The 13855-nt window shown below is 47.2% G+C and overlaps 1 protein-coding gene across 1 annotated transcript in view; it reads left to right on the top strand.

Moving 5' to 3' along the window:
- The window catches only part of AIF1L (allograft inflammatory factor 1 like), a 145482-nt gene that overhangs the window by 41337 nt on the left and 90290 nt on the right, over positions 1–13855 (top strand). The gene's annotated exons all lie outside the window — the stretch shown is intronic.

Below are 13855 nucleotides of genomic sequence, written 5' to 3'. Positions count from 1 at the left end.
TAAAGAATAGAGCTATTCAGAGTATGTAAAGTACAGCACAGTGTACAGAGTGGGGCAGTTCAGCGTATGGGGCAGCACAATGTATGAAGTGGGGCAGTTTGGAGTATGTCATGTGCAGAGACCGAATACACAGCTTGACAGCCTGGGGTATGTTAAGTATAGCACAGTGAAGGTATTTACATTAAATGAAAATTAAATTTCTCTGCCCTCCCCAATACTTCTGCAGCTGTGATCTTTCAGAGCCGTAGGGGGTAATATAAGTCCCTGGACCTGTTACGAGCACTCATTAAAAGTGCTGACTATGCCCTCCCTCTCTGCCTCTCTCCTCCATTCACGAACGTTGTACGGTCGGTTCAAGCAGTGACAAGTGCTCTATGAATTGAGGACAGGCAGATGAATGAAAGTTCTGTCTCCTCCATTCATAGAGTGCTTTTCATTTTTGGGAACCGATAGTACAGCTTTTATGAATGGAGCACGGGGGACGGAAAGGGCTGGCATAGTTGGCTCTCTTGACAAATGCCTGTGACAGGTCCAGTGATTTGTATTAACCCTCGTGGCACTGGAAGATTACAACTGCATGGGTATCAGGGGATGGGAGCACCATAGGAATGAAGATTTTACTGAACAGAAGCCACTAACACAAGGAACACTTCTCATTCAATGTAACTACTGTGCCTTGTGCAGATTAAAAAATAATTCCTAAGTTTAAGCTTTGTTTACAGCACAGTTTATGTAATGGGCCAGTCCCAAGTAGGTCATGTGCTACACAGAGGTATGTCAAGTACAGCACAGTCTTCTTCCTGATGCCTTTTTCATTCTTCAGACCCCACAGGCAGCTCAAATGTTGGTCGATTCCTTCTGACTGCACTGTTAATGTGATTGGGGAAATCAATTGATCTTCGAGCCATGTATGGCGGCCCTTCCTCGCTGGAGCTATCATTATTCAGGCATCATCCAGAGCCGGCATTTACTCTCTGCCACAGGCATGACACAGTCATGTAACTCCTGTAGCTTGCACATGTCTTGCCGAGAAAGTTCCCTCTGCGGATAAGGACCCCCCCCCTGTACTGCGCAGGCGCAGCGGCTGTGCAGTATGAACTACTATGAGCCGCCGAAGATAGCCGAAGCTCAAAATCTTCAATCAGCTGTACACGGCGCCTGCGCCTAGGTCCAGGTTCAAGCCCCACCATCCAAGTGGACCTAGAGGGGGAATAAAAAAGAACCAAGCGAGGCCGTGCCCGAAGCGTGGCGAGCGAAGTGAGCCCACGAGGGGCCCTCGTACAGGCGCCGTGTACAGCTGATATTCACCTTCTGCTATTTCCGCCGGAGGGGGGTCCTTATCCGCCGAGCGGAACTTTCTCGGCAGAACACACACTACCCTCTGTCACATGTGTCAAACACAAGGCCCACGGGCCGAATCCACCCATATCATGTGTACCCCACACCTCTCCTGCAGCTGCGGCACTCCCTTTGTCTCCACCCCCACCTTGTTTCGACAGAACTCCTCCACCAGATCCTGTGCTTCTCCGTGCAGCCGCAGAGAGGCTCGTCTCTGCTTCCCCATCTCAGCAGTTGGCAAAAGAGAGGAGGACAGAACTCCTCCTACAGACCCTGCACATCTCTGTGCAGCCGTTGTACCCCCTAATCTCTGCTTCTCCTTGTCTCTGCATGTAGCAGACTCTGGCAGCTGACTCCAGCCCTCCTCTGGTCCTCCCCTAGAGGAGGGCAACCGTAACGCTGATGGTGGCCCAAGATGAAATTGAGTTTGGTGCCCCTGCTCTGTGCTTGGCTGTATGTGAACATATTTATCACAGATCAGTATCCTTGTTACCTCTTCTCCCCCCTGTAACTTACTACAAAATTACAATAAACAGTCTTATTGACAGTGAACGGAGACTGTGGAAGTGCTTCCTCCTCTCTGCAGCATACTGCCGACATAATCTGCCGACAGATTCCACCTCTCTTGCCTGGAACTCAAAGGGCTGCCTTCAGTGGCAGGTGTCATTAGGGGGGCGCAGGGGTGCCGCCCCCCTAATCCATGCACCCGGCCCCTAATCTATGTGCAGGGTGCTGGATGCATGGATTTCAATGGGGGTTTTATTTTTTTTTTTTTAAGCACAAGATTAGAGCCTGAGGCTTTAATAAGTTTTGGCAGAGCACTGCACCCTGAGCCCACCCAGTTTTGTGACTGTCTTCCTGTTTCTCCTCCTGGCCAATCAGGAAGCGGGTCCTGAGACCTGATTGGCCGGGAGCCCTAAGACCCGATTGGCTGCAAGTCCTAAGTCCTGATTGGCCGGGAGGAGAAGCGACTGCCAGGACTCGGGAGGAGACACGGGGGGGGGGGGGGGAGCCGCTGAAGCCGCAACTTGGATGGGCTAAGTACGGGGCTGGCGAGGGCCTGACGGAAGAGCGAAGCGGCGATCGCTCGCTCGAGGGGGGGGGGGTTGGGGATAGGGATCGGCGATCGATCTATCGAGAGTAAGGGGTGAGCTGCCGAGCACCAGCCAGCACCCCCCTGCCGAGCACCAGCCACCACTGGCTACTTTTCACTGATCAGATTCAGCTTTTTGAAACTTGAAGCTGTGGCTATGTATTGTGACATGTCATTCCCGTAGACTTCTGTAGATTCTGAGAAGTCCCTTTATGTGAATTTCCCCTGATTACTCAACAGCAGCAGCATAGACAATACTGTAAATGACTTCTACATTGTTTCCCAATGCTCTATTATAGCCTTTCTCAAGCTTTTAAACACAGAGGAACCCTTGAAATAACTTTCTGGTCTCCAGGAACACCTACTAAATATTACTAGATCTAAAACGTATGGCACATTAGTGTGATGGTCACTGGAAAGAATGCCCCTTACATTGGTGATCATTGGGAAGAATTACCCCCAGTGTTAATTTCGCCGACTAAAACATTTTAGTCGACTAACTTAATACCATTTTAGTCAATTAAAATACGACTAAAACTAAAATGGCATTTTAGTCAAATGACAAAGACTAAAACTAAATTGATATTTGACATCAAAATTAACACTGGTGCATGTTCATACCTCAATACCATGAATAACATATTCGATTTTTCACTCCAGCAGTATATAATGAGTTTGGAAATTGTAGAGAAATGCCTAAATAATGCATTACAATTTAACTCTACCCATTAGATTTTAGATGACTAAAATGAGTTTTAGTAGACTAAAATGTCCTGGAGATTTAGTCGACTAAATACGACTAAAACTAAAACAATTGCAGAAGACTAAAATGGGACTAAAACTAAAATGCCATTTTAGTCCTAAGTCTAAAACTAAATTGAAATTTGCTGCCAAAATGAACACCTTCACCCCCTTATAGATAGCTAAAAAGATCAATGGTGTCAGTGGGAACTTATCTGAGAGGCAGACATTTCTCATTGCTCATGGAACCCCCTAGCAACCTCTGGAGGAACCTTGGTTAAAGTGGTTGTATACCCTGCTTGGTCATTTTTACGTTTAGGAGATATTCATTTTACCTACAGGTAAGCCTTATTATAGGCTTACTTGTAGGTAAAATGAATATATCCTAAACGTGCACCGTTTAGGAGATATTCACCTTGCCAGTGACATCACTGGCGCATGCGCTCTGAAGGTCCGGCCTACCTTGCCGGAACTTCAGCGATTTGTGCCGGAACTGAGGGCTTCCGCGCACATGCGTGGTAGTGACTTCATCGAGGCTCCAGACAATCCAGGGCCGGTGCTACCACTAGGCTAACTAGGCAGCTGCCTAGGGCGTACTGCTGCCTAAGGCGCATGGTCACTGGTGTTCTACTCTCTTCTCTCTGCAGCAAGCAACTAAGTCTCAGCATCAGCAGGCAGCCGCCTCTCCATGCTCACATAGTGTCAGAGGAGGTCTGTGTCCCAACTCCCGAATGAATGGAAGCAAGCAAACATTTATTGATGGGCACTGGTAGGCTGCATTGATGGGCGCTGGTGAGGCTGCATTGATGGGCACTGGTAGGCTGCATTGATGGGCACTGGTAGGCTGTATTGATGGGCACTGGTAGGCTGTATTGATGGGCACTGGTAGGCTGTATTGATGGGCACTGGTGGGCTGTATTGATGGGCACTGGTAGGCTGCATTGATGGGCACTGGTAGGCTGCATTGATGGGCACTGGTAGGCTGCATTGATGGGCACTGGTAGGCTGTATTGATGGGCACTGGTAGGCTGCATTGATGGGCACTGGTAGGCTGCATTGATGGGCACTGGTAGGCTGTATTGATGGGCACTGGTAGACTGCATTGATGGGCACTGGTAGACTGCATTGATGGGCACTGGTGAGGCTGTATTGATGGGCACTGGTAGGCTGCATTGATGGGCACTGGTAGGCTGTATTAATGGGCACTGGTAGACTGCATTGATGGGCACTGGTAGACTGCATTGATGGGCACTGGTGAGGCTGTATTGATGGGCACTGGTAGACTGCATTGATGGGCACTGGTAGACTGCATTGATGGGCACTGGTGCGCTTAGTTCTACCTTCACTGAAGGTAGAACTAATTTCCTTACACTGTCATATTTGTATTTGGAGTATGAGATGAGTTATGAGCATCTATATATCTTCAGAAACTATGGGGCGTCTGTTATATTCAGTCATATACAACCTGCCTGGTAGACATGCAGTATGATCAGCCAAGCATTCTTCACTTCTAAGGGCTCAAGCACACAAGACGTTTTTACAGCTGCTTTTAGGGGCGTCTGCCTTTTTTTTTTTTTTTTTTTACTGCCTCTGAACTCTCCTCCATGTTAACCTATGTGCCACGTTTAGCGGTTTAAGGGGTTTTTACTGTAAAAAACGCTAACATGTCTAAATGCACATAAACGCCTGTAAAAACGTGGCTCATAGTGTGTTGTTAAGGCTGCTTTTTCCTGGCAGCAGGGCTGGCATTTTTTAAACATCCTGTGTGCATGAGGCCCAAGGAGGAAGCAGAGCCTGTATATGTGATGAGCAAATAGGGCTGCTCTGTTTATATAATTACAAGCAATACATAGGTGTGCGCAGCCTCTTGCATTAGGGTGTGCACCCCAAAGCTCAAATACATATGCATGTGTATATGTACTGATGGTGTCAGTAGGGCAGTGGACAGTGTAATTTTGTTAATTTTCTTGTCCCGAAAATTTTTAGCTTGTGTAACATTTTTGGGGTGACCACTGAAATATCAGTGGTCTAAACAGGGGGGAATATGCACCACACAAGGCAATTAGGGTGTGCCCAGGCACACCTGGCACACCCTGTGCGCACGCCTATGAAGCAATACTTAAAACATAGCAGCAAGGGTTTTAACACATTCAAATACATTATTACAATTGGTTAGTTCATCTAGTTCATATTGCCCGAAACAAATTGAAATGACAACTGCTCTCCTTTTTAACTATTGTTTATACGAGGGCAATAATAGCACGTCCTTGGACCCTTCTTTTCCCTTTCTGCCATGGCAAGCTTTGTCTTGTATTTCAAAAGACAGCCTCTGAAGAAATAAACTGTAGAATTTAAAGGAGACATTCACTTACATGGACATTGTTATGAGATTATTGGAGGCTGGCATTACTGGTTTGTTGTTGTTTATATAAAGTGCCTTGAAAAATAGGTTAGGGATGGTGTGTTCAGGGTGATGTGCAGTGTTAGTTTTCTGCCACACATAACGTTTTGCTTTTAGGCCAAAAAGTTACATTTTGGTCTCATCTGACCAGAGCACCTTCTTCCACATGTTTGCTGTGTCTCCCACATGGCTTCTCACAAACAGAAAGACTTCTTATGGCTTTCTTTCAACAATGGCTTTCTTCTTGACACCCTTCCATAAAGGCCAGATTTGTGGAGCGCATGACTAATAATTGTCCTGTGGACAGATTCTCCTACCTGAGCTGTGGATCTCTGCATCTCCTTCAGAGTTACCATGGACCTCTTGGCTCCTTCTCTAAATAATGCTATACTTGCCCGGCCTTTCAGTTTAGGTGGACGGCCATGTCTTGGTAGGTTTGCAGTTGTGCCATACTCTTTCCTTTTTCGGATGATGGATTGAACAGTGCTCCGTGAGATGTTCAAAGCTTTGGATATTTTTTTTTATAACCTGACCTGCTTTAAACTTCTCCACAACTTTTTCCTGACCTGTCTGGTGTGTTCCTTGACCATCATGATGCTGTTTGTTCACTAAGGTTCTTTAAGAAACCTCTGAGGGCTTCACAGAACAGCTGTTTTTATACTGAGATTAAATTGCACACAGGTGGACTGTATTTACTAATTAGGTGACTTCTGAAGACAATTGGTTCCACTAGATTTTAGTTAGGGGTATCAGAGTAAAGGGGGCTGAATACAAATGCATGCCACACTTTTCGGGTATTTATTCGAAAAAGTTTGAAAACCATTTATCATTTTCCTTCCACTTCACAATTATGTGCCACTTATGTGTTGGTCTATCACATAAAATCCCAATAAAATACATTTATGTTTTTGGTTGTAACATGACAAAATGTGGAAAATCTCAAGGGGTATGAATACTTTTTCAAGGCACTGTACAGTTTGCACAGTGCTTTACAAAATAAAGGGAGATGGTACAGTTAAGATACAATTCAATACAAGAGGGTTTAGAAGGTCCCTGCTCATGAGAGCTTACAATCTAATTGGGAGATGCAAGTGAGATAAAAAGTAGCAGCTGGATTTGGGAATGAGTTGGTGGAGAAAATAAGTTCATTTTTTAGATGAAGGTCAAAATAGGTTTTCGAAATATCAGGGATCCCCTCAAGGCAGACAGAGTAGGAGATAGCTGGATATATTGTGGTAGGGGGTTCTAGAGGATGGGAGACGCTCTGGAGAGGTCCTGCAGGCTAGCATGGGAAGAGGTGACAAGGAGGTTAAAGAGCTGGAGGTCTTGGGAAAGAATGAAGAGGATAGTTTGGGTGATATTTTGAGACAAGATTTGTGATGTGACTTGGAGCAGAGTTGTGGTTGGGTTTGTATGTTGTTAGGTCCCTTTCACATGGGCCATCTGATCAGGTCTGTTTTCCAGGTGGACCTGATCGGATGGTCCAAGAATCCCTTTGGACAGGCGAATGTAAACAGACTTGTGTCTGTGTACACCCGCCTACCTCCCGATCTGGGCCGAAGGGGATCCATCCTCTACCGTTTAGGCAGATAGGATTGGAGGTAGCTGAGTGTAAATGGACAGCAGAGTTCATTAACTCCTGGCCGCCCATAGAGCAGAGCGGGCTCTGTCTGTGTCTGTCCTTCAGAAACTGAGCAGAGCCGGACCTGTCATCTGCCTACTCTGCTCCGATCAGCAGGGGATCTGTGAACAGAATCTGCACGGAATCCACCCCATATGAAAGGGGCCTTAGTATTTTGAATTGTATTCATAGGGCGATTAAAAGACAGTGGAGAGATTGTCAGAGAGGGGTGGTGGACGCTGAGCGATTGGTAAGGGGAATAATTAGTTGTGACAGGTTGCTAACACTCATTTAAAGTATGCTTGTTTCCGAGACTGTGACTGAAGTCAAAGAGAGCAAGACTATCTAAAATCTTTGGCCTGCAACTGCATCCCCCATACTCCTCTAATGAAAGAGTCACTAAAGGTTAAAGCAGAACTTACCTCTCCCTTCCCCCTTTTCATCCCCCCTTATCTTTCTTTTTTTTTAGTCGGCGCCTCTTCTGGGTTTAGGCAGCCCCTGATGACGTGACGGTTTTGCTCCCCTGGCTGTGATTGGGCTCCAGGAGCCTCCTTGGATATGTGAAGAGGTTATCCCAGGTTCCACAATGATTTTATCAAAAGGGTCACTCCAACAATAAAAGGATACTATTAAATGATAATTTGGACTGACTCCAGCACTTGAATCACCCCCTGCTGACAGATCACAAGGCCAGTACCAAGGGGAAGGTCAAACTATCTGAGCTCTGTGTTCTTCCCATCGGCAGAGACCATGTGATCTGTGCTCCAGTATTAAATATATGACCTGCCATCGGGGCGAGAACTGAGTGCTAAGTTCTCACAAAACATACATTTTTGTAATTTTCCTTTACGCTTTTTTGTCAGACCGACCAGCTCAATCAAAATTCAGCTAGTTAAAAATTTAAGTATAGGTCTGCTTTAATATCAAGTCTGAATATTTCCAATAAAGAGACAGCAGATTCTGTGATTCATCATTAGAGAAAAGGACTTTTACAAATGACCTGATCTGCGGGAATATATAAAAAATGGATCAACTACATAATCATTAAGGGTGTTCTTTTTACTGTGTATAATGTGCTGCAGAGCGCTGCGATTCTATTCATATTGAACCTTCACTGCCACACCAGCTGATTGGCAGGGAGGAACGCCAGTGTGAAAATAGCGCAAATTATTATTATTATTATTATTATACAGGATTTATATAGCGCCGACAGTTTACGCAGCGCTTAAATTAATTCGCTATGCCACACAACAGGGTGGGATCAAGACGCAGTGCTCTGCGCCCTGAGTCCACCCTATTTTGAAGCCTATTAGAGCCTCTGGCTCTAATCATGTGCTTCAAAATACACACCCCCCCACCTATCGCCACCATAGTATTTCATGTGTCCGGCATCCTGAAAGGGGCTGGGCACATGAATAGAGAGGGCGCCGGAGGTGTAAGGCGGCCCACAATGCACGGGCCGCCACTGTGCCACACGCTACAATGCATGTCCGTATATTTTAGTGCGAATGTCCATTTTTCCTTGCATTGCAGTGTATTGGGTTATCTTAACGCAATGCATGATTTCACCCAACACAACCTATATTATTGTACATTTGTCAATGCACTGTACACATTGCCTACAAGTATTTCTTTTTAAATGCAGCTGGCATGGGTATCTAAATCTATCTTGTTATCTGCATGACTTAAGCTGACCAAACACTGTTAGAATTTCGGGTTAATAATTGTGAATTGGCTGAAATTTTAACCGTGGGTGGCTGCTGGCACCACCCAGCTCACCAAACTTCAATTGATAAATCAAAAAACTGTGGTGGAAAATTATCAGCCAAACAGTGACTGCAGCCAACCGGTTGTAGCCATTGTTCAGGTATTCTGACAGCTGCCAGTGCCGTCTGTCAAAATACAGTAGCCGGGGGGGGCAGAGGAATCGAGGATGCAATGTTAGCAGGGGTATTGTTTAGGAGTCAGTAGAACAGGAGCCATTCGTCAGTGTACAGGAGCCATTAATTTGTAGGGAAGTGTATAGTATTTTATCAGGGCAATGTGCAAGGGGTCAGCAGGACAGAGAATGAGAGAGGTCAACAGGGGAAGGGGCCTGTACAACAGTCAGTAGGACAGTGTACAGGGGGTCAGAAGGACAGAGGGCAGGGGTGAGCTGGGTGGAGAACAGGGGTTATCGGGGTGGAGAGGAGGGGTCAGCTGGGTGGAGAGCAGGGGTTATCAGGGCAGAATACAGGGGTCAGCAGGGCAGTGTATAGGGTTGGGTTGGAGGACAGGGGTCAGCAGGATTGAAGATAGGGGGTCAGTAAGGCCGTATACAGGGGTCAGCATAATGCAGGGGTTAGCAGGATGGAGGACAGGGGGTCAGTAGGACTGTGTACAGATGTCAGGGGTCAGCAGGATGGAGGACAGGGGGTCAGCAAGAAGGAGAACAGGGGTCAGTAGGAAGGAGGACAGGGGTCAGCAGGAAGGAGGACAGGGGTCAGCAGGACAGGGGGTCAGCAGGGCTGGGTACAGGGGTCAGTAGGGCAGGGTACAGAGGACCAACTCACCCCCCCCACCAAAATCCCCCTCCCCGTTTCCCCCTCTTAACCAAAATCCCCCCTCCCTCACTTAACCAGAATTTCCCCACTCCCTCTTAACCAAAATCCCCCCACCCCCTCCTAAGCACAAACAAGCAGAGCACAGGCTGAATCTTCCCCCTGCTCTTTCCTCTCTGCTGCATCTCTCTGGACTTTTACACTTTAGTTCCCTGCACCGGGCTGCCCTCCCCTTGTCCCGACCCTGAGTGCGGGGATGGATAGAGGAGCTCAGCCACCAGGCACAATGTCCATGGGGTGGCCAGCTTGGGGGGGGTGCAGCCCATCCCAGCTCCCCCTAGATCCGACCGTGTCCACCCACACTTTATAGCATGGATGGGGGAATTGGGTGATGAGAACAATCTAACTGTGTATTGCCAGCTTTACACTGGGAGAGGGAGGGTTCATGCTCTAAACCAATCAGGTCTGCTTCATGCTCGTGCTTAGGAGAGAGAGCAGAAGGACGAGCTTGTCTGCTGCTACTACTTAATTTTCTTTTTTCCCGGCCTGGGGCAGGAAGGTGACCCTGCTTTGTCACTTAGTTATTGTAAAGGATCACTTTTTTTTTTCTTTTAAATAATAATAATCATGTCATATTTAATTGCTCTGTGCAATGGTTTTGCACAGAGCAGCCCCGATCCCCCTCTTATGGTTCCCCAATCGGCGCTCCTGGCTCCTCTGCCACACTGACTGCCCCCATAGCACTCATGTAAGCTTGCTCCTAAGCCTTCTCGTACCCGCCCCCCTCTTAACTGGCTATGATTGGCAGCATGACAGCAGCTGGAGCCAATGACTCCCACTCTCTGAGCCAGTGAGAAAGGAGAGAGCCACTGCTCTTGTGCACAGCGCTGGATCAAGATTGGGCTCGGGTAAGTATAAGGGTGTGCTATGGGGAGAACTGCATGCAGGAAAAAAACATCTGCCTTATAACTGCAGCTCACCAAGCTGTCTGTGTAAATCTCAGGGCTGGATGGACACAAGTACAACATTTCTGACATATACTGTAAACTGCTCTGATATATCCAGTTCTGATAAGTATTTAGATATTTGCCTGGAGTTCATCTTTGAGGGATTTGGGAATATGTAGCAAAGGAATTATCTATAGTTGGGTTATAGAAGTGGACCTTTTCTTTAATCCCTCCCTAAAGACATCGACAAGAGCTGCATCCAAATTACACTGAAAAACACCCCACATAATCCTATTAGATGGTTTCGGAGCCAGATAATAGCTACTTTTCCCCGCACATCATAGGATTGGTTTTATGCACTGGGCTCTCTGTTAACATTATGACTGTAGGTGGAAAGCTATGTGCTGTTACACACTGGAGGCCTTCAATAGAGCTGCCTCCACCCACCCACTTCCATTTGTCTATCTTAAGACTTCCCCAGCGAGGTACCACAGAGCCCTCATTGTGTGTGTGGCAGCATTCCCAACAGCGTTGGAACGTTCAGCTGTTCTCTATGATACGTCTACATGGACAGGCCGATGTCACAGCAGAGCCTCCTTCTGCAGCCACTTGAGATTCGGAGAAGGAAAGGCGGACGTTGGACTGGTGTCCAGCTCAATCCAAGTGTTGTTTCAGCTGCACATCTGTCTTGTAACCTCAGCTAGCTTCACTTTGAAAGATGAGTTTCCCAGATAATTCTGTGAATGAAGCTTTTTCTTTTTTTTTTTTTTTTTTAACCGCTTCAATACAGTGCACTTTTACCCCCTTCCTGCCCCGGCCAATTTTCACATTGTCACAATTTCAATGACTATCGCGCGGTCATGCAACGCTGTACCCAAATGAAATGTTTATCATTTTGTTCCCACAAATAGAGCTTTCTTTTGGTGGTATTTATTTTTTGCTAAAAAAATGAAAAAGGACCAAAAAGTTTGAAAAAAAAAAAAGTTTTTCTTACTTTCTGTCGGTAAATTTTGGAAATAAGTAATTTTTCTCCTTTACTGATGTGTGCTAATGATGACACGTCACTGATAGGCTGCACTGATGGGCACTGATTAGGTGGCACAGATGAGGAGGCACAAATATGCTGCACTGATAGGTGGCACTGATAAGCGGCACTGATGGGCGGCACTGATGGGCAGTACTGACTGGCATCACTGATGGGCACTGATTGGTGTCACTGGGCACTGATTGGTGTCACTGATGGGCACTGATTGGTATCATTGATGGGCACTGCTGGGCCTGCACTGATCATCAGGGCACTGATGATCAGTGCCATGGCTTACCTGTACAGGTCTCCCCTGCGAGGAGATGCTGCTGATTGGCTCTCCTCACACTCTGTCAGTGTAAGGCGAGGAGAGCTGAGAAACGGCACCTCCGTGTTTACATGTGATCGGCTGTGATTTGAGACCGCCGATCACGTGGGTGAGATCGGGTGGCGCGGTGACACTGGGGTGACTGGGTGTGTGTCTTATGATGTTGTCCCAGAACAATAGATCCACCCCGCCGCCGTCATTTTCCTATACAGCGGGCAGGAGGTGGTTAAAGCATATCTGTAGTCATGTTAAAGGTACATTCACACCTGTGAACACACTCGACACCGGTTACATACAAGCACCCCAGACGGGGTTCCGGGCAATGAGCGCTGGGAGGCAGCCCCATTGAAAGTAATGGTAAGGCTGCCGGCTCCCACAGCTAATCGTGACCACTCGCATCTAATCACTCATGCAGTGATCACATGCAAATGATCAGTCCTGGACACAGACTGCCTGCGTCCAAGGCCGATCACCCACATGGGATTGCTGCATGAGCAATTACTTGTGAGTGGCTGTGAGTTGTAGGAGCCGGCAGCCTCCCATTACTGTTAATGGGGCTGTCTCCCACTGGGGTTCTCGTAATTAATAAGCGTTGGGTTGATTGCACCCTAACGGCATTGTAAACATAACTTCTGTACCTGTACCTTTTGTTTTTCAAATGCATTAGATGTGCATTGATTATTTCATGGTGGCATTTGTTATTCTGTACACACAGCCTTTAGTAGAGTAAATCTTCACATTCTTGTGTCAGAAGTTTCTGTTTAAAGAGTGGCCCCCAATCCTTCTCTTCTGGGTTCCCTCAGCGGCGATGGTGTCTCCTCCTCTTCTCGAGTGCCCTGTCGGAGAAGCGCTCTCCTTCGGGACACCCCTGCGGGCGCGCTCCCGAGTCCTGCTACTGCGTCTATTGACATATCTGAGCATGGCTGCAGATGAAGACACTCGAGGCTGCTGTGTCCTCGCCTCTTTCTCCTCCTTCAGCAGCGGGATCAGCCAGAGTCAAGAAGTCTGTGGGAGGAGTAGAGGAGGCAGCCACACCCCCAGCTCTGCCCACCAACCCCGGCTAAAGGAAATATTGGAGATCCCCGAGGGTTAGCTTCACTGATGGAGGAGTGTTATAGGCAGCCTCCCACATACGGCTACGTGTCCTGTTCGCACCGCTCCACTGCAGCTCTGCAAGTGCAAGCAATATAGTGCACTGTGTAGCGGCGGCCCCGGTGTCACCCCTCTGGCAGGTGTCACCCGGTGCGGGCCGCACCCCCCCTCCCCCCATAGCGACACCCCTGGGTAACCCAGAATTCCTGCTGGGTCTATCCTCGACTAGATTTTTACGATGGACAACTTCGGCCCCCGCACTAATTAAACAAGAGCTTGCAACTATGGGACTCCAATCGTTTAATATAATAGCAACTGCAAAATACAACTATCCAGGTCGTTGGCTACATTATTTTCAACTTCAGCATTTTCATAGCAAATTGCTGGAAAAGGGCTAACTCCATAGGGATCTAACTCCATTTGAATCTCTATGCAATGGACTTCCAGAGTGCTCTCACACTATATCCAAAATATATGATAAACTGCTGTCCTATGCATTCCCTAACCAGCCATATTTTACCAGAGAGTGGTTCATGGTATCACCACAGAAATCTCCTGAAATGGCTTTGCTGTCTATACATCCTGGGCCTAAGGAAGAGACTAAAAAGGGGTTGCTTCACTTTCTCCTCTCCACAGTATGAATACTTATACCTAGATACTGGAATACTAAAGCTTCTCCTACAATTAAAGAATGGATAGTTGAGCTGAACCACTTAAGGAGAATGGAGGA

Source organism: Aquarana catesbeiana, linkage group LG09 (assembly GCF_042186555.1).
Source record: "Aquarana catesbeiana isolate 2022-GZ linkage group LG09, ASM4218655v1, whole genome shotgun sequence".
In the NCBI taxonomy this organism is placed as follows: domain Eukaryota; kingdom Metazoa; phylum Chordata; class Amphibia; order Anura; family Ranidae; genus Aquarana; species Aquarana catesbeiana.
Note: the sequence above shows the minus strand (reverse complement) of the source record. Positions and strands in the feature narration are given on the sequence as shown.